This window comes from Ursus americanus, chromosome 1 (genome assembly GCF_024610735.1).
Source record: "Ursus americanus isolate L20-20 chromosome 1, mUrsAme1.1.p, whole genome shotgun sequence".
Taxonomy (NCBI): Eukaryota; Metazoa; Chordata; class Mammalia; order Carnivora; family Ursidae; genus Ursus; species Ursus americanus.
In genome coordinates, this window is record NC_142127.1 from 108069873 (window position 1) to 108094584 (window position 24712).

The 24712-nt window shown below is 47.6% G+C and overlaps 1 long non-coding RNA gene across 2 annotated transcripts; it reads left to right on the forward strand.

Moving 5' to 3' along the window:
• The first annotated feature begins 642 nt into the window (after window positions 1-642).
• LOC148110838 (uncharacterized) lies at window positions 643-24470 on the forward strand. Of its 2 annotated transcripts, XR_015726921.1 has the most exons (5): window positions 643-744; window positions 878-1010; window positions 1459-1558; window positions 22253-22690; window positions 23367-24470. It is a non-coding gene; the product is annotated as an uncharacterized LOC148110838 (long non-coding RNA). The 2 variants fall into 2 exon arrangements; XR_015726923.1 differs by lacking the exon at window positions 878-1010 and having other exon boundaries at window positions 645-744.
• The last annotated feature ends 242 nt before the right edge of the window (window positions 24471-24712 follow it).

The window sequence follows — 24712 nt, forward strand, 5'->3', positions numbered from 1 at the left end:
TTCTCTCTAAAATGTTTATTTAGTTCATTTAGTGTCGACAATAACAATACACTTTCTTTTTAAGTGAAAAATAAATGTTCCTGGTTCACAACAGCAACAGCACAGAAGGGCGGCTGTTCTCCATCCTGGACGCCTCCCTGCAGAACCAAGCATGTGTATATAGATTCCAGCACAAATGGGCTCATCCTAGAAGGATGCTTTGAAGGTCTGAGAAGCACTGTCCACTCCATGGGTGAGACCAGAAGGTGAAGCTCTTCCCAATTAGAGCATTACTTTTGGAGTCTTAAAGTTGCTTTGGAAATGCATGAAATCATCCCATTTCCTAAAGCCCAAGCCTTGGAGGGTCTGAGAGCAGCTGACCTTGCCTGGAACCAGGCACACCCCAGCAGGGAGGGCTGGTGCAGAAAGGGAAGGGGCAGGGCTCTGAGGGTCTTCTGCAGCTAGAGGGTTCCCCGGAAGGGGCCAGGTGTGTGAGTGGGGCCCGGCCCACGACCCCACCCATGCCTGCGCTGGGTGTTGGGGCAGTGAGGCGCCTCCTGGACCCCCTGCACTGGCAGGGTTGCGGGATGCGAGGGCGGGTTGCCCGGCATCCAAGGGGCTTGGGCACCACCCTCCCCGACCAATCACTGTGTGGGGGTGGAGCTACGTCTCTGTGGGCGGTCCCGGAGTTGCAGCGGGTTGCCGACCTGGGGCAGAAGAAGGGACGCTGGGAGAGAGAGAGTTGCCCTGCGGAGTTCCCCGCTGGTGAGTGAGCGCTGTGCACTGGCGTGGGGGTCCGGGGGTAGGGTGCGCCCCGGGTGGGAGGCGGGGTTCTGGAAGGGCGCGTGGAGAGAGTTCATCATGGGGACTCAGGTGAGTTTTCTTTTTCCGTTTAAAGTCTCTTCTGCCCGATGTCCGTCAACTGGCCGTATTCCCCAGACCCGTGAACTCCAGGGCGCCCGCTCACCTGAGCTTTTGTGGGATGGGTTGCAGAATGTCAGGGTTTCCTGTGTTCCCCGGGAAGAGTGCAGGTAAGGGCCGCACACAGTCCCCATCTTCAGTGGAGTGTCTCCCGGTTCCCTGACACAGTGCAGGTGATGGAGCTTGAGCAGTACCCCGAGTTCAGCAGGGTGTTCCCTGTTCCCCCAGGCATACGTGTGGTGGTAACAAGCCCCAGAGCCGTCCCCCAACTTCAGCATTATGCCCCATGTGCCCCCAGGTTAGTGGTAATTGGCTGTTAGAATCGTGCTGGAAAATCCTCCAGGTGGGGGCCTGGAGGCGGGTGTAAACCAGTTGCATTTGGAATAGACGAATTGAGGGCTTCTTTAGGAGAGTAAGTCCGCTTTCCAGAAAAGGCAAGGTCATTGTCTATTTAGAATGAAGATAATTGCTGCTAAACAACAAGCATGTGTTGCCCCTTCGCCCAGAAACCAAAGCAGGTGTGCAGGCTTTAGGTCAGAGGTGCCTTCTTCTCCCCAGCTGACAGCACTTCTCTGCTCTGGCTCCACAAGACCCGAGTTCAGCATCTGAGTCAGCGAGGCAGCTTGTCACAGGACGCCAGCGTTCAGAGAAAGCACACGTACGTTTGGTGAAATGTCCTATCTATGTCAGGACTGGAGGTAAAACCTCTCATTTTCCCAAAACCTGCTGGGCTTTTCTCTTTTCTCTAGTTGAGCCTCAAAGTAAAACTTAAGTAGCTGTCAGCATTCTGGATTTGGTGCAAGAGTTACATAGTTTCCCTACATGTAGAACTTTGCAGGGGATGACAATTTCTTTGTCCATTTATTGCTTACAAATGTATTTTGAACATCTGTTTCCTAGGAACCCTCTTTTATTAGAAAGGGAAGGTGAGATTCACTCTGTGCCTGTTTGTAACATCTAATTTGTTCCTTCGTCTAACACTGTTTATTCAATTGGGCCTAAGATATGGTTGAGTGGCCAGCATCTAGAGTTAGGTGGCTTTTTGTCATCAGATACAGACTTGGATGATGTCTTGTCATTTGTCAAAGGTGATGTTTCATCATTGGTTAGTCTTTTCATTGGAAGAGTTAAAATTAGGGTGGAGGGAAAATTCAAAATTATCCAAAGCGGCCTGTTCCTGTTTAAAAGTTGAGCTTGACTTTCTAGTTTTACTAAATGTATTATCTCGAAATTTTGAGGTGCCATATTCTCTCTGTAGTTTCTTTGGTGGTGGAGTCAGAAGGAGAGTGTGGGAATTCTTTTGGATAGTGGCATGCTGGTGGCTTCAAGGGGCTTGGCGTCAGGAGCCCTGGCATGAATTCTGCAACTGCTTGCCTGACCCTGGGTGCATCTCCCAGAGGTTTTGTTTCCTTTTATGAAATTGCCGGCAGATAATGTTCTGCTTAAAGGGGAGCCCTCCCATCCTGTTGGTGGGAATGCAAAGTGGTGCAGCCAGTCTGGGAAACAGTGTGGGGGCTCCTCAAAAAGTTAAACATTGAACAACCCCATGATCCAGCAATTGCTCTCCTAGGTATTTACCCAAAGGATACAGAAATGCAGATTCAAAGGGGGTACATGCACCATAATGTTTATAGCAGCAATGTCCACTGTAGCCAAACTATGGAGAGAATCCCAAAGTCCATGCACTGATGAATGGATAAAGCAGATGTGGGGTACATATATATAATGGAATATGACCCAGGTTCAAAAAGAATGAAATCTTACCATTTGCAAGGATGTGGATGGATCTAGAGTGTATTAAGCTAAGCAACATCAGTGAGGAAAGACAAATATCCTATGATCTCACTCATGTGGAATTTCAGAAAGAAAACAGATGAACAGAGTTGAGGGGTGATGAGAAAGGCAAACAAGGAAATAGACTCAACCTTGGAGAACAAACTGAGTGTTGCTGCAGGACAGGGGCGTGGGGGGAAGAGTTAAATGGGTGAGGGGTATTAAGGAGGGCACTTGTGATGAGCACTGGGTACTGTATGCAGGTGAGGAATCACTAAATCCTACCCCTGAAGCGAATATTCCATGGCATGTGAACTAACTGGAATTTAAGTAAAAGAAGAAAGGAAAAAGTGTTCTGCTTCATGAAGAGTGAGGTAAAATTATAGTGAATTGGGCTGTACTATTCTATAGATGATAGTTGTAAAACACCCTGTTGTAGGATACTCTAGTTTCTTATCACATAAGGAGTCCTCAGAAAGCTGCAATGAAAGATCCAGGTCTCAGAGCACGTTCATGTTCCACTGATATGTTACAGTTTGCACAGGTAGGACAGAAGGAGAGAAAGGCTACAGAAGGGGAAAGTAAGTGTGAACCTTTCATTAGTTAGCGTTATAGCTTTCTCATGAAAGCCTTGAGCCAGTGTGATTTTAGAAGAAGAGGGGGAATCCGGGAGCTTTGCAGGAGACGGGGGAGTTCCAGGTCTGGGTAAAGCTGACAGGGGTCCCAGAGGAGAGCTGAGTGCATTCTGCAGCAGGGTGTGGGCAGGGTGGGCTCCAGGGGTGGCTGTGGGTCTCCTGTGTGAGAGTTGTGACAGGTGAGGGCCGTGTGCAAGTTCCTGTCTGAGGACAGGTGAGGCACAGGTGGAGAGCTGGCCGAGCCCCTTCTTCTGGGCCACCAGCCTCAGCCAGCACACACAGCCTCATCGTCTGTCCCTGTCACTCCAGTTCAGACTGTCAGAGTCGCCAGGCCGAGATGTTTGGTGGTGCTTCTTTCCTTGCATGCGTGAGAAGTTTCAAACCTGAGGTGATGGACATGGTGGGTCCTCAGAACATCTGTTACTCTTTTATTTCCTGCTCTACTTTCCATCAGTGAAGTGAATAGGACCTGCTAGTGGAAGGGGCTATCTGTGCCTTTTATTTCCTGTTTTAATTAAACAATGGAAAAACAGTCTTCTGAAATATTAAGAGAATCCTTTGTGGGTGTTCATGTTTTTCTCTTCTGCGAGCCACATTCCGATATTAGAAATTATTTGTTAAAACAGCCTCAGAGCTGTCACAGGGTTTGGTGGCCTTTGTGAGAGGGAGAAAGGGAGAAGGAGTGTGGGTTCTTTAGGAGCTTGGGGAGTGGCACATTGTGCTCCCAAAGGAAATCGAGCCCCCCCCCATTACCTTTCCCGGGGTGGGGGCGGGGGGGGGTGCTGCTTACCTGGAGGCCCATCCTGGGCTCTGGAAGCTTGACCCAGTGAGTCACTTGCGACTTGAGCTGGGGAATTGACGAAGAAAACAGAATGAATGCTGGGGGTTGCCTGTATCCTTTGGACGCAGACAACTCCATGTAGCAAAGGAACTCTTCACCCGTGAGGTGTGTCGGGATTCCTGAGGGTGTGGGGTTTGATTCATGGGCTGAGGTTGTGTCTTCGTCCTTATCTGGACCAGAGTCATGTTGTCTGGCTGTGGTGATCCTAACCCTTAGGTGACAGTGTCATTATTATTATTGATGTTTTAAGAAAGCAATATAGACATTGACTTTGAGATACACATAGCAAAAGGAACAACACAAGGTCAAATATATACGTGATGATTGAACTTGAGGTATCTCTCATTGGTGTGGGTCTTGTAGGGCTGCCCGAATGAGAAAGACCAAGGAATTCGATGTGGATAGAAGTGTGCTGTGCACAGGGAGTGTTTTATTCCATCAGTTGACTTCTCTCTCTGAAGGGAAACTAGAGTGGTGTCTGAAGCTGGGTTTCTGATTGGAAGGACTGGGAGGCCAGTGAATCGAAGAGCAGTGTTCATGCCGACGTGGTACTCAGTGCCCAGTGAGCGAAGGTTGGAAGCTTGGGCTCAGAAGCGCTGGTGTTCAGGGAGGACGTTGTCCGAGTTTGCAGCACATCGAGTCACTTGGCTGGTCTGCCTAACCCGGCCAGTTTCTGCCTTTCTAAGGGCAGCTTGAAAGTGGCTTGCAACCCTAGGGCATTTGCGGAGTGGTCTGCATGGGACCCCTGTGTGGGCCAATGTAGACACAACCCAGGGAATTCCAGAGCTAATGATGAGGCTTTTCTGAGGCTGGAGATTGCTTCTCTGTGAGAAGGATTGAGCTGGAGTGCAAAGAATTCTCTGGGTCTTAGGACTCACTGAGCAGGTGCTAGCCTGGCAGGGTGGTCGGATCAGATAGCTGGGGGGTTGTGACGTCATGGTCTTGGACCGTCGCTCTTGATGGGCAGGCCAGGTTGCTACAAGGATCGGGACTGGGGTCACTTCCCCCCACCCCTACCCCCACCCCCCCCGCCCCGGCAGCACTCTGGCTGCATATGTGATAACACAGTTGGTTCCTGATTGGTTCTCAAGCCCTCGGCTCAGCAGGGTGGTCAGTGGGAAGCAGCCCCCAGGCAGCATTATGGATTCTTGCCCAGTGTGCTGCCTGTTTCCTCGGAGGACACACAGCAGATGTCCTCTGCCTGGTGTCTGAGTTCAGCCAGCAGAAGCACTTCTTCCAGAGCCACACCCCTGAGAAATCCTCTCTCCACGTTGCTGTGCTTTGTGGAAGAGGTCAGTGTTCCTTTGGACCTTGAAATCTCCGCTCCTGCCGTTAGGTTCTGAGGCCACACAGGACACCAGTCTCTGTGAAGGTCCAGTTCTGCGTGGGGCGGACGTGCAGGACTGAGGCTGAGCTGGGCGGCCTGTTGACACTGCTGCAGGCTCCTTCCTGACCACTGGTTTGTGAGGACCTCACAGGAAAGAGGGACAGGAGCACCGCTCTGCCTGAGCACAGGAGGATTCCGGACACCAATCCCAGGTGGTTGGTGCAGGGAGGAGAGATGTCTCTTTCCCAGGACCTCAGCCAGAGGGAGATTTGGACCCTGGGATGCGTCTTTGCTCAGCTTTCTTGGATGAGCACCTCAGGCAAGGGGAGGAAGCGTGTGTGCTCACATGTCATCGAGGAAGGTGTCTGGTTTCAGGTTTCCTGTGCAGGTGGATTCCTTGTATGGCTCCCTTTCATGATGGTGTTCAGGGTGCAGGAGGTGGACCGCCGTGTCCCAGGCATCCTGGCTGTGCAAGAGCCTGGGGCATCTTTTCCCCTGGGGATTTGGAGCACGACATTGGGGGAAGTCGGTGGTTAAGCGAACAGTTTTTGCCTTGGTTTCTTGCTTGCCGAGATGGACTGGAGACATTTGATAAGTGCTATGGAAATATAAAACAGGAGACAGACAAGGGGAGGTGAGGGTGGTGTTTGCTATTCACATACGGGCCAGGTGGGACTTCACTAAGAAGGTGTTACCTGAGTCAAGATATAAAGAAGGTGAATGATATCACATCAAGAGCATTTTTTAATAATAATTTTTTATTAGTCACCGTACAGTACCTCCTTATTTTTTGATGTAGTGTTACATGATTCATTATTTGCGTATAACACCCAGTGCTCCATGCAATACGTGCCCTCCTTAATACCCATCACTAGCCCAGCGCAAATCCCCCATCCCTCTTCCCCTGAGGCCCTCAGTTTGTTTCCCAGAGTCCATAGTCTCTGGTGGTTCATTCCCTCTTCTGTTTACCCCCCCTTCATTCTTCCCTTCCTTCTCCTACCTATCTCATTTCTTATGTTCCATAAATGAGTGAAACCATATGATAATTGTCTTTTTCTGCTTGACCTATTTCACTTTGCATAATCTCTTCGAGTCCTGTCCATGTTGCTGCAAATGTTGGGTAATCATTCTCTCTGATGGCTGAGTAATATTCTGTTGTGTATATGGACCACATCTTCTTCTTCTTTTTCTTTTTTTTTTTTTTAAAGATTTTATTTATTTATGTGACAGGGAGACAACCAGCGAGAGAGGGAACACAGCAGGGGAGTGGGAGAGGAAGAGGCAGGCTCCCAGCGGAGGAGCCCGATGTGGGACTTGATCCCGGAACACCGGGATCACGCCCTGAGCCAAAGGCAGATGCTTAACGACTGCACTACCCAGTCGCCCCTGGACCACATCTTCTTAATCCATTTGTCTGTTGAAGGGCATCTCGAGTCCTTCCACAATTTAGCTATTGTGGACAATGCTGCTATGAACAGTGGGGTGCCTACGGCCCTTCTCTTTACTATGTCTGTATCTTTGGGGTAAATACCCAGTAGTGCAATGGCTGGATCATAGGTAGGGTAGCTCTATTTTTGACTTTTTAAGGGACCTCCACACTGTTTTCCAGAGTGGCTGTACCAACTTGCATTCCCACCAACAATGGAAGAGGGTTCCCCTTTCTCCACATCCTCTCCAACATTTGTTGTTTTTTGCCTTGTCCATTTTTGCCATTCTAACTGGCATAAGGTGGTATCTTAGTGTGGTTTTGATTTGATTTTCCTTGTTGGCTGATGATCTTGAAAATTTTTTCATGTGTCTTTTAGCCATTTGTATGTCTTCATTGGAAAAGTGTCTGTTCATATCTTCTGCGCATGTTTGATTTGATTATTTGTTTCTCGTGTATTGAGTTTGAGAAGTTCTTTGTAGATCTCGGATACCAGTTTTTTATCTGTAGTGTCATTTGCAAATATATTCTCCCATTCCGTGGGCTGCCTCTTAGTTTTTTTTACTGTTTCCTTGGCCGTGCAGAAGTTTTTATCTTGATGTAGTCCCACAAGTTCATTTTTTCTTTTGTTTCTCTTGCATTTGGAGATGTGTCATGAAAAAGGTTGCTTTGGCCGATGTCGTAGAGGTTGCTGCCTATGTTCTCCTCTAGAATTTTGATGTATTCTTGTCTCACATTGAGGTCTTGCATCCAATTGGAGTTTATCTTTGTGTATGGTGTGAGAGAGTGGTCAAGTTTCATTCTTTTGCATGTAGCTGTCCAATTTTCCCAGCACCATTTATTGAAGAGACTGTCTTTTTTCCACTGGATGTTTTTTCCTGCTTCATCAAAGATTAGTTGCCCAAAGAGCCGAGGGTCCATTTTTGGATTCTCTATTCTGTTCCATTGGACTATGTGTCTTTTTTTGTGCCAGTACCATGCTCTCTTTGTGATCACAGCTTTGTAGTACAGCTGGAAATCCGGCATTGTGATGCCCCCAGCTTTGTTTTTCCTTTTCAACAGTTCCTTGGCGATTCGGGGCCTTTTCTGGTTCCATACAAATTTAAGGACTATTTGTTCTAGTTCTTTGAAAAATGTCATTGGTAATTTGATCGGGATGGCATTGAAAGTGTAGATTGCTCTGGGTAGCACAGACATTTTAACTGTGTATTCTTATGATCCATGAGCATGGAACGTTTTTCCATCTTTTTGTGTTTTCTTCAATGTCTTTCAAGAGTGATCTGTAGTTTCTAGAATATAGATCCTTTACCTCTCTGGTTAAGTTAATTCTGAGATATCGTATGATTTTTGGTGCTATTGTAAATGGGATGGATTCCCTAATTTCTCTTTCTTCAGTCTCATTGTTCGTGTAAAGAAATGCAACTGATTCCTGAGCATTGATTTTGTATCCCGCCACATTACTGAATTGCTCTATAAGTCCTAGTAATTTGGGGGTGGAGTCTTTTGGGTTTTCCATATAGAGTATCATGTCATCTGCGAAGAGAGACAGTTTGACTTCTTCATTGCCGATTTGAATATGTTATATTCCTTTTTGTTGTCTGATTGCTGTTGCAAGGACTTCTAGTACTGTGTTGAATAATAGTGGTGAGAGTGGGCATCCTTGTCCTGTTCCTGATCTTAAGGGAAAGGCTTCCAGCTTTTCCCCATTGAGAATCATATTCGCCGTAGGCTTTTCATAGATGGGTTTTTGAGCTTGAGGAATGTACCCTCCATCCCTACACTCTGAAGTGTTTTAATCAGGAAAGGATGCTGTTTTTTGTCAAATGCTTTTTCTGCATCCATTGAGAGGATCCTATGGTTCTTGACTCTTTTCTTGTTGATGTGATCTATCACACTGATCGATTTGTGTATGTTGAACCACGCTTGCATCCCAGGGATGAATCCCACTTGGTCATGATGGATAATCCCTTTAATGTATTGGATCCTATTAGCTAGGATCTTGCTGAGAATTTTGGCGTCTATATTCATCAGGGATATCGGTCTGTAATTCTCCTTTTTACATCAAGAGCATTCTAAACAGAAGGGAAAGCATGTGTAAAGGCCATGGGGCAGGAGCATAGGAGGCGCGTCCAGGAGCAGCAAGAAGGCCCTATGGCTACAGGAGACAGCTTAGGACATGACCTCAGGGACGTGACAGAGCGTGACAGAAAGCCATTGCAGGGCTGTGACCCCACGGGACCCTGTTTCACCAGGCCATCCTGGCTTCAGTGTTGAGAACAGATGACAGAGGGTTGGGGATGGGCAAGTAAGGTCAATGATGACCCTTTTCTAGGAACTCAAGCAAGAGATGAGCTTCAGTGTGGACCAGACAGGTGGCCTTGGAAGGAGTGGTTAGTCCTATTCTGGGTGCGTCTTGAAGATGGAGCTCACAGGATTTGCCGACAGCTTAGATATTGGAAATGAGAGAAAGGAGGAACTGGGGTAACTCCCAGCTGTTGTGGGTTGTCCTGAGCTAGGGGAAGGAGAAGGTTTCTGGGGGTAGGAGGTAGTCCGTGTGCCGCATGCTGAGGAAGGTGCCTTTCCCAGTGGATCTGCTGAAGTTTGTGTCCGGGAGAACCTTTCACATCTCCTCCCTCAGCAACATTCAAGTACAGGTATCCCCCACTTTTTAAATGTTCACAGTAAGACACTTGGCTTTCTTGAAAGATCTACGTTATTACCCGGCTTCAGTAAGAGGAAGAGACCTGAAGAAGATTTCCCTCTTATGAAAAAAGTCAAACAGTGAGAATCGCGTTCCGTGTCTGTTTTGGGGAGAAGCATGACAGAGGCGGCGTGCACCCCAACCAGCTCCTTCCGCTGGGAACCGCTCTTGGCATCCAGCCACCAGTGCTTTGAATTGTGTCTGTGAGGCTCTGCTGTGCTTTATCTCCATTTATTTTTGGCATCCGTTAGGAGTTGTGTCCTGAGGCCTAAGAAAAGCCAAAGAGAAGGAATTTTTGGAGTCTGAGCGTGCTTTCTAATTTTTCCATATAAATTAATGGTCATTCCTTCTTGACACCATTTCTTCTGTGGAAGGTTTCCTTGGAACACTGTACTTTCAAAGAGCAGGGAAACCTATACCCCATCCTGCGGGGTTAGTTTTAGTCTCCCTGCTGGACAGAACATTCCATGACTGTTGGATTTTATCACTCAAACATTGCGCCTTTGACCACCTTCAACCGTTTCTACCACCCCATCCCCGAATCAGGCACCCACCCATCTGTTCTCAGTATCTATGCGTTCAGTATTTGTTTATTCCACGTGGAATGTACATGAGAGCATCTGGTATTTGTCTTTCTGTGTCTGAGTTACTTGGCATAAGGCTCCCAAAGTCTTTGTTTCTATGTCTGGTTATTGTGAATAATGCTGCAGTGAACGTGGGAGTGCATCTGTCTTTTTGAGGCAGTGTTTTTGTGTTCTCCAAATCAATAATCAGTAGAGCCATTACTGGGTCATGTGGTAGTTGTATTTATTTTTTCAGGAACCTCCATACCGTTTGTCACAGTGGGTGCACCCATTTCCATTCCCACCAACAGTGCACAGGGTCCCGTCGTCTGCCTCTGGGACGATTGCCGTTGCAACAGTTGTGAGGGGATAGCCGATTGTGGTTTTGACTTATGTCTCCCTGACGATGATTAGTGATGTCGAACAACTTTTTCTGTCTGTTGGCACCTGTGTGCCATCTTTGGAAAGTATCTATTCACATATTCCCCCCATTTTTTATACAGTTTTTTTTTGTTTTGATTTGTAAGAGTGTTGTGTGCATTCTGGATATTAGCCTCTTCTCACACATATGATTCGCAGATATTTTTTTCTTATTGGCTCAGTGGCCTTCTAAGTTTTTGCTGGTTTCTTTTGCCGTGTGGAAGATTTCAGTTTGATGTTGTTCCACTTGTTTATTTTTGCTTTTGTTGCCTTTGCATTTGGTGTCCGATCTGAAGACTCTTTGCCAAAACCAATGTCGAGAGACTTAGTACCTGTGTCTTCTTGGAGGTTTATGGATTCAGGTCTTATGTTCAAATCATTCATCCATTAAAAATTTTGTGTGTGGTGTAAGAAAGTGGCCCAGTTATATTCTTCTGCATTTAGTGTCCAGTTTGCCTGTTACCGCTCACTGAAGAGACAGTCCTTCCCTCATGGCATATCTTCTGCTGCTGTGTCGTAAGTTAGGATCATCTACGTGTGGGTAAGTTCCTGAGCTTTCTGTTCTGTTCCACTGACCTGGTGTCTGTGTTTATGCCAGTAACATCCTGTTTTGATGACAACAGCTTTGTAATCCAGCTTGAAATCCAGGAGTGTGTTGACTGCACCTTTCTTTCTCCAGGTTGCTTTGGGTATTTGGGGTCTTTTGTGATTCCATACGAGTTTTAGGACTGTCTTCTATTTCCTTGAATAATGCCACTGGAATTCAGATAGGGATTTCATCACATCTGTCGATTGCTTTGGGTATGATGGACATGTTCACATAATTAACTCTTCCAGTTAAGGAGCATGGCGTATGCTTCCATTTGTTTGTGTCGCCTTCCAAATCTTTGACCCATACATTCTGCCCCCCTGGACACACATATTTTTCATTTCTTTTCTGCCATGTGTTGAGTGTACCATGTCTTTCTCATTCTTGGTTACTTTTATTCCTAGATTTTTTTTTTGGATGCAATTGTAAATGGCATTGCTTTTTTAATTTATCTTTGCGAAAGTGTGTCATCAGTATATAGAAATGCAAGAAGTTGGGTCATCGGTGAAGCGTCTGCCTTCAGCTCAGGTCATGATCCCAGAGTCCTGGGATCGAGCCCCGTGTTGGGCTCCCCGCTTAGCGAGGGTTTGCTTCTCCCTCTGTCTGACACTCCCCCTGCTCGTGCTTTTTCTCTCCCTGTCAAATAAATAAATAAAATCTGAAAAAAAATCAATGCGACAGGTCTCTGTATATTGACTTTATATCCTGCAGCTTTACTGAATTTGTTTATTCTAACAGGTTTTTTGTGGAATCTTTAGGGATTTCATGTCATTTGCAAATAGTGACAGTTTTTCTGTGTGGATTTCATATCTTCCTATTTTTTAAAAATTATGTTAGTCACCCTACAGTACTTCATTGGTTTTTGATGTAGTGTTCCATGCTTCATTGTTTGCATATAACACCTAGTGCTCATTACAACACGTGCCCTCCTTAATACCCATCACCAGGATAACCCGTCCCCCCACCCCCTCCCTTTCTGCAACCTTCAGTTTTTTTCCCGGCATCAATAGTCTCTCATGGTTCATCTCCCCCTCTCATTCTCCCCCTTCACTTTTCCCTTCCTTCTCCTAATGTCCTGCATGCTATTCCTTCCATTCCACATAGGAGTGAAACCATATGATAATTGTCTTTCTCTGCTTGACTTAATTTCACTTAGCATAATCCCCTCCTGGTCCATCCATGTTGGTGCAAATGGTGGGTATTCATCCTTTCTGATGGCTGAGTGATATTCCATTGTATAGATGAACCACATCTTCTTTGTCCATTCATCTGCTGAAGGACATCTTGGCTCCTTCCAGAGTTTGGCTATTGTGGACATGGCTGCTATGAACATTGGGATACACGTGCCCCTTCTTTTCACTACTCTGTGTCTATGGGGTAAATACCCAGTAGTGCAATTGGTGGTCGTAGGGTAGCTCTGTGTTTAACGTCTTGAGGAACCTCCATACTGTTCAAAAGTGGCTGTACCAACTTGCATTCTCACCAATAGTGTAAGAGGGTTCCCTTTTCTCCATATCCTCTCCAACAATTTTTATTTCCTGCCTTGTTCATTTTAACCATTCTAAGTGGTGTAAGGTGGTATCTCATTGTAATTTTGATTTGTATTTCCCTGATGGCAAGTGATGTGGAGCATTTTTTCGTGAGAAGTATCTCTTTGTGTCTTCTGCCCATTTCTTGGGTGTCGAGTTTGAGAAGTTCTGTATAGATCTTGGATACCAGCCCTTTATCTGTGATATCATTTGCCAATATCTTCTGCGATTCTGTAGGTTGCCTTTTAGTTTTGTTGATTGTTTGCTTTGCTGTTGAGAAGATTTTCATCTTGATGAAGTCCCCATAGTTCATTTTTGCTTTTATTTCCTTTGCCTTTAGAGACGTGTCTTGCAAGAAGTTGTTGTGTCCAAGGTCGAAGAGTTTGCTGCTTGTGTTCTTTTGATTTTGATGTGAGACAGGAATCCATTATCTTTCTTTCGTGATTGTATTCGAGTCCTCTGTCTTTCTTGGTGAGTCTAGCTAAGTTTGTCAGTTTTGTTTATCTTTCCAAAAAAGGCAGCTCTTATTTTCATTGATTTTTTGTCTTTTTAGTCTCCATTGGATTTATTTATGCATTCCTTTTTGTTATTTCCTTATTTCTACTAATTTGGGGCTTTGCTTGTTTTTTTTTTTTTCTAATTCTTTACTACATGAAATCAGGTTGTTTATTGGAGAGCATCTCATAAGTTTTTGTAGGTTCTCTTTTTCATTTGTGTCAAGGTACTTCTAAAATTTCTTTTGATTTCTTCTTTGACTGTTGGTTGTTCAGTAGCATGTTGTTAAATGTCCACATATTTTCGTAAAGATTTTTTTATTTCTGTATTTGACGGAGAGTGAGACAGCGAGAGAGGGAACGCAAGCAGGTGGGTGGGAGAAGGAGAAGCAGGGTCCCCACTGAGCAAGGAGCCTGATGAGGGGCTATATCCCAGGACCCTGGGATCACGACCTGAGCTGAAGGCAGATGCTTAATGACTGAGCCACCCAGGCACCCCAATCTCCACATACTTTTGACTGTCCCATTTTCTTCTTTTTTTTAAATGTTTTTTTTTTATGTTAGTCACCATACAGTAAATCCCTGGTGTTTGACGTAAAGTTCGACGATTCATTAGTTGCGTATAACACCCAGTGCACCATGCAATACGTGCCCTCCTTACTACCCATCATGTCCCATTTTCTTCTTGAGACTGTTTTCTTGTTTCATATCATTGTGGTTGGACAAGATTTGAACCAGAAGGTGAAGGGAGCATTCAGATTAAAGGTTTGTTTCCTGGGGGTTTTTCTGAGGGCAGACCGTGAGTTCTGTGGGGACAGAGGAAGGTTTTGTGAGATGGGAGGGGGGGGTCAGCTCTTGTTAGAATTACTGACTACTACCATGCAGGCTGTGTGCTACCGTTCACACCGTAGTCCTGATGGACTTGTACTTCATTAGAAATATTTTCTAGGAGGTGTAGGCGTAGCCTTCTCTAAAAGAAACGTGCCATGTGGGTTCATGGCATGACCACACGTCAGCAACCAGGCTGTATGGTATTGTGGGGGTCAGAACCAGGCTTTCTGTGGGAAGTGACAGAAATAGGGCATGGTGAGCTTCATGACCCTAGGTGAGGTCCCAAGTGACCCACTGGGTGTTGGGTTCTGTGGATCTGTCTCATCAGGTCCTGTGGAATTCAGGGACACCCTCCTGTCTGCGGAGTTGTGTGGAGACAGGTAGACATCAGTCTCTGGCCAGGCACGAGGGTCACACTGGACCACCACCAGAGGTGCAGCGTGCAGGGGAGCCACTGCTTGGTTTCCACGAAAGCTGACCAGGGTCTGTGACCATGATTCCTAGCAGCTGCAAGGGGATAGGAGGCCGGGGGTGGTGCACACTTCCTAGGGCTGTGGTCAGGACTAGTCTGGAGCCCACTGAAGTCAGCCACACCTGGCACAGAAGGCACCCAGTCAGTGTAGCTGTGGGCACTGTTCCCATGGCACTTTCGTGCCGGCTCCATGCTGCCACCTCCTGCTTTTCATCATCATCTCCAAGGTCATGTGCCTCTAATCTTGCCCCATGGCCTCTGGGGTATTGCCCGTCCTCCATCTGGCCCTCGTTCCTGGTGCCCTGTGCAGTCCAATGCCAGGGTAGCCTTCTCGAGATGCACCTCTGGCCCTGTCAGTCCCCTGAAGGAACACTTCCATGGATCCTCCATGAGGTGAGGATGATGCCCTGCCCTGGAGGGGAGCTGCAGGTCTCCAATCAGGAGAGCCACGTCTCCCTTTTCAGCCTGGCCTGCCCTCCTCGCAGTCTTCTTTAGGGAAGCTCTCCCCGCTTCCTGAGATGACAGCTCTGAACTTAAAAACGAACATTGTTTTGTATTTCTTTATGCCTTACTTCATCCATGGCATGTCTTTCAAACCAGTTAGTGTGTTTTCAGCAGTCCTGGGGGGCTGTCTGCTCAAGGAGAGGATGACTCGGGAGGGGTAGCCTTCCCTCTCACCTCCCTCAGCATGTCCCTGAGCCCTGGAGCCAGCTGTCCCACCGAGGGTTGAGGGACCCGAGCCAGCCCATCCTGAGCCAAGGCTGTGTCAGCTGTGTAGACTGACGTGTGCCAGAGCGGTGGGCAGATGGCATGGTCGAGTGGCAGGCAATGTCTGCTTCTCATTCCTTCCCTCCCTCCCTCCCAGAGGTAGCTCAGAGCAGCCTCCAAGCCCTGCATATCCAGATTCCTTGACCTGTGCCTCCTGTGTTCACCTGGTGACCTTGGAGTTTCCCATGGATTCTACCACCCGTACCCACTCCCGTAGGAGTTCCTGGATCACGAATCCTGGAGGGTTCGTACCCTTGTCTGTACTTGGTCCTCTTCTTATCCCGCACTGAGCCCACCCACCTTTGCATCTTCCATGTATGTGCTTGGAAGGAAGCCCATACACACAGAACCTATTAGCCAAATGGATCCAGGATATATAACAAACCCGCTCTGAAACCTGTCCCACACTCTGTGACTATCTCACACTAAAACAGAAAGAATAACAACTTTCTGGATTGTGAAATGGCATCTGTCTCTACTTCCAATCTTGAATGCATAGGTGCTGAGCCTGGAAAGAAAAGGACCATGGCTCCTGTGGGCTGGGATCTACACGTAGAGTGTAAGAACTCAGTGAAATTTGAATTCAAGGCATAGAGTGAATAATTATTGTAGAGTGAATCCTCCCAAGTAGGGCTTATGCACATTGCACAGCAGAAGCTTTTTCAAATAGGTTACTGAAAGAAAAATATTTTTTAAAAGTTTATTTTAATTCTAGTAGAGCTAACATACAGTGTTAACATTAGTTTTGGGTGTACAATAGAGCGATTCGATAATTCTATATATTACTCAGTGGTCATCAAGAAAAGTGTCCTCTTAATCCGCTTCATCTATTCACTCCTCCCTCTATCCACCTCCCCTCTGGTAACCATCCAGTTGTTCTCTATTGCTAAGAGTCTGTATTTTGGTTTGTCTCTTTTTCTCCTTTATGTATGTATGTTTGTGTCTTAAATTCCATGTAAGAGTGATGTCATATGGTATTTGTCTTTGTTTGACTGATTTCATTTAGGGTGATACTCTCTAGCTCCATCCATGTGGCTGCAAATGGCAAGGTTGCATTCTTTTTATGGCCAAGTAATATTCCAGTGTGTGTGTGTGTGTGTGTGTGTGCGCGCGTGCGTGCGCGCGCGTGTGAATATACACATCTATCATCTCGTTTATCAATTTTTCAACAGACTCTTGGATTGCTTCCATATTGTGATATTGTAAATAATGTTGCAAGAAACAAAGGGGTGCACGTATCCTTTTAAGTTACTGTTTTCCTGTTCTTTGGGTAAATACCCAGTAGTGTGATTGCTGGATCATAGGGTAGTTCTATATTTAATTTTTTGAGGAACCTTCATACTGTTTTCCACGGTGGCCACCACAGTTTGCGTTCCCACCCACAGTTCGCGAGGATTCCCCTTTATCCACATCCTCCCAACACCTGCTCTTTGTTGTGCTTTTGATGTTAGCCATTCTGACAGGTGTGAGGTAATACCTCATTGTCCTTTGGATTTACATTTTCCTGATGATGGGTGATGGTGAACATCTTTTCACGGGACTGTTGGCCATCTGTATTTTTTTTTGGAGAAATGTCTGTTCCTGTCTTCTCACTATTTTTTAACTGGATTATTTGTTTTGGGGGGTTTGAGTTGTATCAGTTCTATATGTTTTGGACACTATCCCTTTATTGCATATGATCTTTGCAAATATCTTCTCCCTTTGAGTAGGTTGTCTTATTATTACGTTTTCATTGTTCTTCTGCTGTGTGGAAACTTTTTATTTGGCTGTATTCCCAATAGTTTATTTTTGCTTTCATTTCCTTTGCCTCAGGAGACAGTCTAGAAAAATGTTGGTACAGTCCATGTCATGAAGTTACTGTCTGCCCTCCTTTTTTTTCTTTTTTTTTTTTTTTAAGATTTTTATGTATTTATTTGACAGAGAGAGACAGCCAGTGAGAAAAGGAACACAAACAGGAGAGTGGGAGAGGAAGAAGCAGACTCCTAGCAGAGGAGCCTGATGGGGGCTCGATCCCAGAACGCTGGGATCACGCCCTGAGCCAAAGGCAGACGCTTAACGACTATGCCACCCAGGCGTCCCCTACTGTTTGCCCTCTTGTAGGATTTTTATGGTTTCAGGTCACACTGAGCTCTTGAAACTGTTCTGTTTGTATGATGTAAGAAAGCAGTCTAATTTCATTCTTTGTGCATAGCTGTCTAGTTTTTCCAACACCATTTGTTGTAGGGACTGTACTTTTCCCTTTTTTTTATTGTTGCCTGCTTTGTGGAAGATTCATCGACCACATAATTGTGGTTTTATGCCTGAATTTCTATCCTGTTCCCTTGGTCACTGTGTTTATTTTTGTGTCGTACCATCCTGTTAGGATGACTGCCGCTTTGTAGTATAACTTGAAATCTGGAATTGTGAGTCCTCCAGCTTTGTTTTTCTTTTCCACATTGCATTGGCTGTTCAGTATCTTTAGTGGTTCCATACAAATTTTTAGGATTGTTTGAATTCTTTTATTTTTTAATTTAAATTCCATTAACCAGGGGCGCCTGGGTGGCACAGTCGTTAAGCGTCTGCCTTCGGCTCAGGGCGTGATCCCGGCGTTCTGGGATCGAGCCCCACATCGGGCTCCTCCGCTATGAGCCTGCTTCTTCCTCTCCCACTCCCCCTGCTTGTGTTCCCTCTCTCGCTGGCTGTCTCTCTCTCTGTCAAGTGAATAAATAAAATCTTAAAAAAAAAATAAAAAAAAATAAATTCCATTAGCCAACTTACAGTACATCATTAGTTTCAGATGTAGTCTTCAATAAATCATCAGTCGTGTGTAACACCCAGTGCTCATTGCATCACGTGACCTCCTTAATGCCCCTCACCCAGTTACCCCCCCCTCCAGCAATCATCAGTTTGTTGCGATACTTAAGTCTATCATGGTTTTTCTCCCTCTCTGATGACTTCCCATCCTATTTTCCCTCCCTTCCCCTATGCTCTTCTTCCCTGTTTCTGATATTCCACATAGGAGTGAAAGCATATGATCATTGTCTTTCTCTCATTGACTTATTTCCCTCAGCATAATACCCTCCAGCTCCAGGTTGGTGTGATGGTAAGTATTCATCCTTTCTGATGGCTGAGTAATATTCCGTTGTATATATGAACCACATCTTCTTTATCCATTCATCTGTCCATGGTCATCTGCACTCTTTCCACAGTTTGTCTATTATGGATATTGCTGCTATGAACACTGGGGTGCATGTGTCCCGTCTTTTCACTACCTCTGTATCTTTGGGGTAAATACCCAGTAGTGCAATTGCTGGGGCATAGGGTAGCTTTATTTATAACTTCTTGAGGAAACTCCGTACCATTTTCAAGAGTGGCTGTACCGGACTGCATTCACACAGGGGTATAAGAGGGTTTCCCCTTCTCCACATCCTCTCCAACATGTGTAGTTTCATGTCTTCTTATTTTTAGATATTCAGCCTGGTGTGATATGGCATCTATAGGGGTTTAGATTTGTATTTCCCTGAAGCCAAGTGATATGAAGCATTTATGCAGGTATCTCTTGGCCACCAGTACGTCATCATCAGTGAAATGACTTCCTATTTTAATCCATCTCAAGACCTAAAGCTGGGTAAGGCACTGACTGGATGATGCCATCAGTTGGAATTGTGAATTTCAAAAGATCTCCGTGGAGAGCGAGTTTAAACGTCAGTGTGAGGCTAGTAATTGGATCCGGGGAGATCTCTGAAAGTGGGGGTTCCCTGGGATGGGCTAAGGGGGGCCATCCGATTTTCCTGCTATGAATCCTTGCTGCAGCCCCAAACGGACAGTTTCCTGCTGTGGGGTAGGCTGAGTCCTCTAGTCGTGCAGAGGCGAGCCCAATGCCTGCTGCCTTGGAGGCAGGCAAACAGGGAGGGGACCCTCAGCAGAAGACCCAGGGTTAGGTTAGGCCTCAAGAGACAGCAAGGTCCGAACTGCCCAGTGCTCAGAGAACTCCCGGGCCGACTGAGATGAGGGCACAAGGGTGGGTGAGTGTGAGCCTTGGGGTTTCACCCGGGAGGGCCCACAAAGGTTGGGGTTCACCAGAAGGGGCTCCTAGGGGGTGCCCCAATTCTCTTGCCCTGAATGCTCTGCTGTGCCCCAAAACGGTAGGGTTTCCTGTGGGGTGCATGCTGAGTCCTATGGTGGGGCTCGGGTGTCCCCAATCCCCCGGAGTGGGGCACCAGGACCCTGGGGAGGGGCCCTTCTGTGGCCAACCTAGGGTAAGGGTTAGGGTCCAGGAGCCTGGCAGGGCCGATCTGCAGGCTGTGCGGCAAGCTCCACAGAGGGCTGAGATGAGGATGTGGGGGAGGGTGAGCATGGGCCTCAGGGTTGGGGCACGGGGGATTGCTGAAGATGGGGACGGGCTCCGGGGGCCTCCCCAAGTTCTCGTGCCCTGTATGCTCCGTAGTGCCCCAAGGGGCACGGTTTCCTGTGGGGTGGCAAGCTGAGTCCTGCGGTGGGGCACAGGTATCCCAATTCCCCGGGGGCTGCGGTGCCAGGCTCCTGGGGAGGGCCCCCCCCCCCCCCCCCCCCGCGGCTGACCTTGGGTTAGGGTTAGACCCCAGGAGCTCCGCAGGCCCAATCTGCTGGCTGTACGGCGAGCTACACGGGCTGAGGTGAGGGCGTGGGGAGGGTGAGCGTGGGCCTCAGGGTTGGGGTGCGGGAGGCCGCCGAAGTTCACCGGGGGCTCAGGGGGGCCCTCCTGGTTCTCCCGCCCTGAATGCTCTACGGCCTCCCAAGGGGCACGGTTTCCTGCGGGGTGGCAGACAGAGTCCTGCGGTGGGGCTCAAGTGTCCCAAATCCCCGCGGTTGAGGCTCCAGGCTCCTGGGGAGGGGCCCCTCCACAGATGAACTAGGGTTAGGGTTAGAGCCCAGGAGCCCCGCAGGCCGGATCTGCCTGCTATGTGGTGAGCTCCGCAGTGGGTTGAGGTGAAGACACAGGGGAGGGTGAGCATGGGCTTCAAGGTTGGGGCTTGGGGATCGCCGAAGGTTGTGGGGGGCTCCGGGGGCCCTCCCGGTTCTCCTGTCCTGAATGCTCTGGGGTTAGGGGTTAGGGATAGAGGCTAGGGCTTAGGGCTTAGGGTTTAGGTTTAGGGGTTAGGGTTTAGGGTCAGGGTCGGATTAGGGTCAGGGGTTAGGGTTTAGGGTTAGGGTTTAGGGTTAGGGGTCAGGGGTCAGAGCCTAGGTCTGGTCCAGAGGTAGGGCTAGGGTCAGGGTCAGGTTCTGGGCTGGGGCAGGGTCTGGGTCTGGGTCTGAGTCTGAGTCTGAGTCTGGGTCTAGGTCAGGGTCAGGGTTTGGACCCGGGTTTGGGTCTGGGTCAGGGTATGGGTCTGAGTCTGGGTCTAGGTCTAGGTCAGGGTCAGGGTCTGAACCAAGGTCAGGGTTGGGTCTGTGTCTAGGTCAGGGTCTGAGTCTGGTCCAGTGTCAGGGTTAGGATCAGGGTCTGGGCCAATGTCTGGGTCGGGCTCTAGTATAGGGTCTGGGTCTGGGTCTAGGTCAGGTTCTGGGTCAGGATCAGGTCAGGGTCTGGGCCAGGGTCTGGTTCTGGGTCAAGATCAGGGTCAGGGTCTGGGTTTATGCCTAATGGGCTCACTTTCCCCTCCTCCATGTCTCTGGGCCACCACATTGGACAGGAATTACCCAGAGTCACACATGAGTCATGGCCTGAGTTGGAGTCTTTTTCTTCTGTCCCTCAGTCCTGGGCTCTAACAGAAGAAGAGTGAGATATCCCTCTGGGCACTGATTGTTTGAAACACAGCTGCACTCCAGTCAAGGGCTGTGCAGAGCTTATACCAGTTACTGATCCCACTCTGCTTGGGCTGCCCCAGGTTCCAGCACAGCCCTGACCCACGAGAGCATGCAGCAGACATGTATGGATCCATACAGGACCGGGTGCAGAGGCCTACCTGCTCCCATATACAGCCTTCTTGTGGGGCTGGTGGGGCCCTCTTGCAACTGGCTGGATCCTTGGTCCTATCTGAGTGATTAGCAGTAGACAGGTCTCAGAAAGGGCAACCTTTGGCCTCCAACCATCCAGGCAGACATCTATGGTCCTCCAGCTCAGGCCAGTCTGGATCTTGACCACCCCCAGCAGGTTACTGAGCTGACTGCGCTCCTGGCAACGTAACAGGTCCATGGGCAGTGTAGACAGCGCCATGGGATGTTTTCATTCCTAACATTTGTGTGCTTGAGACAAGCACCTCCTCCCTCACAGCCTCTGAGCCTGCTAAGAGCGGTAATAATCCTCCAAATACAGAGTGTGGCTCTGGGTACAACAGCCATACAACAGACTGGCCTGGCAGTCCTTTGGCCTCCAGTTATAATGCAAATATTTGCCATGCATACTTGTTAGGAATCAAGGATACAGGGGGGCGCCTGGGTGGCTCAGTCGTTAAGTGTCTGCCTTTGGCTCAGTGTGCGATCCTGGCATTCTGGGATCAACCCCCATATCAGGCTCCTGTGCTGGAAGCCTGCTTCTTCCTCTCCCACTCCCCCTGCCTGTGTTCCCTCTCTCGCTGGCTGTCTCTCTGTCTGTCAAATAAATAAATAAAATCTTAAAAAAAAATAGGAATCAAGGATATAGGAACAACTGTGTGTCCCAGCAGGCAGTTTCTCACTGAGACTGCATGCATGACCCAGGGTCTGTGGCCTTTGAACAGCCTGCCAAGTGTGGATTCTGTGCTGTGGGATAATCCTTGAGCCTCCCACTGCTTCATTGAGCAATAATTTCCTCACCATCCACACATTTGGTCTCTGCTCTTTGTAAAAGACAGAGAAGAGACTGGAAAATGAGCCAGTTTGTTCTTTGGGGATGGGTGATTAATGTGGGGGCAGGTGTCACTCCGGGGCTCCCTCCTCCCAGGGACACGAGTGAGGTCTGTGTGCCTTCCAGTCTCTGAGACGAGAGGACCCAGTGCCCAGGGCAGGAGTCTTGTTTCACACCAACAGCAAAGTTGCTTTTTCAGCAAGTGGAAGAGCGTCTTGCCATCGTGGGAGAACAGCAAGAGCACTGGATGGGCAGCTGCAGCCCCTGACCCTAAGTGACTCCTTCCTTCCCTGGGCTTCAGATCCCACAGCTGTGCAGTCTGCCACCAGTGATGTGGAATCTGCTGCTTTCCCAGCCTGGCATCCATTCTCACGTCCAAGTCCAGCATCTCAGCTTGCCTTTGGGAACCACATCTCACCTGCCTCCCATCCAAACAGTTCCAGAGGACAGACCCCACTCTCCACCCACCTCAGAGATGGGCGTACGATCCAAGTCTACCCAACCCCATGCTCTGTTCTCTGGGTGCTCTAATGGCTTCAAGGATGAGAGTGTGACCCAAGCTGGGCCAAAGACACTGAAAGTCATGACTTTACATGGAACCCAAGGGAAAGAGAAACCCTTCCCAGTAGAACGGATGGTGAGTGGGTGTCAGCCTGGAGTTGTGGGAGGCCCCAGATGCAGTGAGACAGACTGTGCCTGGGAATGGGGCCACCCCAGAGCACTTAGCAGGATGATTGTCAGCCTCTGGACCTGCCAGTCCAAAACCACTGCTAACTTGTCTCTTGCAAGTATTAACATATTTCTACCATTAAAATATATTAACTTCTTTTACTTCAGTAAGTGTGTCCAGTCCCTTGCCATCCAAAGTGCTAGGTGACACATCAGCATTGACCATCCCTGAGACTCCCCGTGCACGTGTCCTCACTGGGAGGAGCATGGCTGGGGGAGAGGAAGACAGTGAGTGAGGTCAGGTCTCAGCAGAGCTCCAGAGTAGTTCTGTCCCTGTTCCTTCTCTGCCCCAGAGAGGAAAACCCCAGAACAGTGAGAGGAGAATCAGCACGAGGAAGAGGCCCTGGATGGCTAATTGGTCTGCTTGTTTTTTCCTTATTTTAGGGTCTATTTTGTTAATGTGCATTTTTATTAGGAAACCACCCATTTCCTCTAGGTTTTCAGTCTGATGTAAGAGGTTTCTCTTATTTAACCTTTAAATTTGTCATAAATTGTCACAATTAATGAACAAATGTTGATACGTTATTATTTACTGAAGTCCATACTTATCCAGGTTCCCTCTGTTCTACCTTTTCTGGTTCCAGGATCCCATGAGGGCACCCCATGACATGTGGTCGTCATGTCTCTTTAGGCTCTGCTTGGCTGTGACTTGTCTTGTTTTGATGACCTGGATGGTGTTGAGAAGGACTGGTCAGGCATTTTGTACATAGACCTGCATTGGGATTTACTTGTTTTTCTCATGGTTAGACGGGGGTTGTGGTTTTCAGGGAAGCGGATCACAGAGGTGAAGTGCTCTGTCATCACTGTACAGCAAGGAACACTTGTCACTGTCTGTGTTAACCTTGGTCACCTGGCTGAGGCTGTGTTGGTCGGGCTTCCCCACCATGAAGTTACTTTCCCAGGTGCCTATGGTGTGTCCTCGTGAGCAGGAAGACACTGTGCGGAGCCCACACACTGTAGGAGAGGGGAGTCAGCTGCACCTCCTTGATGGGTAGCTGAGGGTCTGTCTATATTTATTATTTGGAATTCTGTTAGAAGAGGTCTATTCAACCCCAATTGTAAAAACCTGTGTAATCTGTTAATAAAAAATATAACTGAGCAATTTAAAAGATCACATTGCCTTACTGAACAATTCATGAATTGGGCAGCATCCCATCTAGCAAATAGAAAGGACCTCCTTTGAGCTGCACGGAAGGAAAGGCTTTTAAAAGCAGACAGGGAATTGAAAAAAGGAAATCGCTAGCAAACAATGCATTGTTTAAGGCAGGGTTGCCCTCCTAAGGGGAACAGAAGGGGCCATTCAGTACATATTCCTGGTTGACTGGTTAAAGTTTACTTGGAGGTGGGGGTGTGTGAAACTGCAGTTGGGTTAGGTGGTAAGACCTCGTTTGCTGACCCGGGTCTCTTAATGTTAAGTGACTCCATTTGGGGCCTGTGGTTTCTTTTTAACAAATCATTTATTTTTTACCAGTGTTTTCCATTGTCTCCTGTTTTCTGTGGACATCATTCCATCTTTGTAGGGTTTTCTGTGGTACTTCTTTACTTTCTGATACTTCAAGATTATCCTGGCTCCTATATTTACAGTCTCAGTCCTACTATTAGCAATATCTTAGAAGAGCTCTGGCTCCTTTTATTAGAGAATGGTATTAAAGTCTTGCCTGTGGGAACTGAATGTGCTCAGCAGACAATGGAAGGCAATATATGCATGTGTTCCAACCAATGTAAGCACACCTAATTAAAGATGTCCATGTGGTACTGTGTGTATCCGTATTGAGCCGAAGAGGAGTTCATTCTGATGTCTCCAACCTGGTTGTATTGTGATATTCTTCCTTGGCTGATCTGTAGCTTTCTACTCCAACAGTGACAAACTGGCTCTCACCACCTGCCATGTATTTAATTCATTGCTCCATTCCAGATTACAGATGGGGAG